General features: G+C 38.5%; 1 protein-coding gene across 2 annotated transcripts in view; it reads right to left on the bottom strand.

The window, feature by feature from the left end:
• LOC134182388 (uncharacterized) overlaps nt 1–1,782 on the bottom strand; it is an 11,732-nt gene extending 9,950 nt beyond the window's left edge. Inside the window, exons 1-4 of one of the 2 annotated variants that reach the window (XM_062649785.1) lie at nt 1,614–1,782; nt 1,235–1,400; nt 923–1,176; nt 654–851 (exon numbers count right to left, since the gene is read on the bottom strand). The gene's annotated coding sequence lies outside the window, so the exon portion shown is untranslated. The remainder of the gene's footprint in view (nt 1–653; nt 852–922; nt 1,177–1,234; nt 1,401–1,613) is intronic. The other variant, XM_062649784.1, reaches the window with a different exon arrangement.
• Between the last annotated feature and the right edge of the window lie 718 nt (nt 1,783–2,500).

Below are 2,500 nucleotides of genomic sequence, written 5' to 3'. Positions count from 1 at the left end.
ATACATTACATGTAATAATTTGCTGTAAAGTCAGCGCCGGATCCAGGAATTTTTGAAAGAAGGAGTTGACCTGGTAGCAGTTATTTATAGCATTAGTACATTTTCTCTTTTCTAATCAAATTATATGAAATTATTGAACCACGCCTATTGAAAAAGAGGGGGTTGAAACCCCTTAACCCCCTCTGGATCCAGCCCTGAAAGTGTAAAAGCTTGCTAATGTGTACACAAGTTGGTATCAACAATAAATGTCACATGCTCACAATCGTGCGTGCACACCTTGAACCTTGAAATACAATCTCATCATACTGACGAGATTAGAACACACACACACACACACACACACACACACACACACACACACACACACACACTGCCACATACACAGTGACACAGTGACACATACACAGTGACACACACACACACACACACACACACACACACACACACACACACACACACACACACACACACACACACATGTCCTGTCTCCTCAGGGTATGCAATGTGTGTGTGTGTGTGTGTGTGTGTGTGTGTGTGTGTGTGTGTGTGTGTGTTTGTGTGTGTGTGTGTGTTTTATCACCCTGGGAACTCCCACCAAATGGACATGCAGCAAAATTGCAGTGACATGGTATTAGTTAAAATGCCTCCCATACCTGCATCCGTGGTTCGTCACATCGCAGAGCCAAATTAGTCCACTCTCCAGCATCAGCATGTAGCCTTTCTACAAGAGTTCATTTCCTTTCTCGTTCAGTTTGCTTACAAGCTGCTGTTTTCTCTTTCCAGTTGAGCCACTTGAATTGTCAATGTCTCTCCTTTCTCTAATAAACTGCCATTTTGTTAATGTTTTGCCTCTGCAACAAATGTGTGTTTCTGTGTTACAAAAATATTAAACTCAAAACAAACAGCAGACCGACAGACTAACCTTGTAACAAAGGATTGTGATGTACAACATTCCCCTCTAGCATTACACCAACATCCGATTGGCCCACACTGTGAAGAAAGTTACAGAATGCTGGAAACATACTCATTGGCTTGCTGGGAAGAAATCACCGAGAAGACGATGTCTACTTGCTTCCTGAGTGAGAGAGCTGATACAAAGCTTCCTCACAATATACTGCAGAATCTACAGCCTTAAGAACTTCATGAAATTGATCAACAACATCATTTCCCTTGTATCTAGAACATCACACAGTAACATGCGACATCTCTCTTGCTCAGTACAACATTGCCTCACTGTCAGTCTATAATGTTCTTTCATAGTAACAAGGCATGAGAGTAAATGGTCTAGTCTAGTAGATATAGACACACACAACTTTTGAACAAGTTCCACCATGTTGTCTGAAATACATGGATGGTATTCATCCTGCTGAGATGTAGGCCTACATGTCATGGCGGGCAATCTACGAAAATAAAAATTATATATAAATATTTAAATATATAAATTTTATTGAACAACTAATAGTTGTATATATATATATATATATATATATATATATATATATATATATATATATATATATGTATATATATATATATAGTTCAAATCTCTCTCTCTCATAAATAATGATAATTTATTATAATTAAAAGGAAAGTTGATGTTGCAAGCCAACAACCTTACGTCTCAAAACAAGCAATCCGTTAGTGCTGATCGAAAGCGTGTAAAAGCGTGTGGGACAGCAATGAACGTTGTAGACGGTCACCTGACGACAAACGGTAGGATTGACGATCAACAGCGCTTACGTACGTCGAAGACAGAGACGAACACGGCGCGTTTTCTGCAACACTTGGCAAGCAACTGGAGTGTGCGCATCAAACATTGGCTTTCCAACCAATCACCATCCTCGCATGTGATCAGCACGTCTCGAAGTCATGAACACCGGTCCCCAGTGTATAGTCGCGGAATTCCAATTATGTATAGTGGGTGTGTTGTTTATGATTTCGATTTCTTCAAACTAATCGAATATATTGAGAAATGCAATACAACAGTCAAATAATTATTGGTGCTACTAGGTTACGTCATGTCTAGCAACAGATTCAACTTGCCTTGTAGATATCAAAAAGAGAGGCAAAGATTTACTCACAGTATCTAGCAAGACCTTCCATTAATTAAACTCTCCAGCCATTTATGAAGCTGGAGAAAGAGTACAGTACATTACAGATCAGTAAAGGAGATACGGGTATGTATTCACGTGCCAAACCATTTGTGCAACACATGCAGCAAGAGTCAAGTGCATGTACATCCACTGTATTAAATTAATTAATTAATATCTCTTCCTGAAATAATTGATTATTTCAGTTAAAATCGGAATGCAATTTTAGTAATGGCAAATGCTCATAATTACACGAAACAGACATAAGAAATTTAATTTTGTTTTTGTATTGAGTAAACAAATGAGCATGCCAATCACGTGTGTCCCTTGCCTCCATTGGTCCACATTACCTAAACTCAATTGATTGATTAATAATATCAACCTAAAAAGTTACAAACATGCATATGGCT

Source organism: Corticium candelabrum, chromosome 7 (assembly GCF_963422355.1).
Source record: "Corticium candelabrum chromosome 7, ooCorCand1.1, whole genome shotgun sequence".
Classification (NCBI taxonomy): Eukaryota; Metazoa; Porifera; class Homoscleromorpha; order Homosclerophorida; family Plakinidae; genus Corticium; species Corticium candelabrum.
The sequence above is the reverse complement of the archived record's forward strand: the minus strand, read 5'-3'. Positions and strand labels throughout refer to the sequence as shown.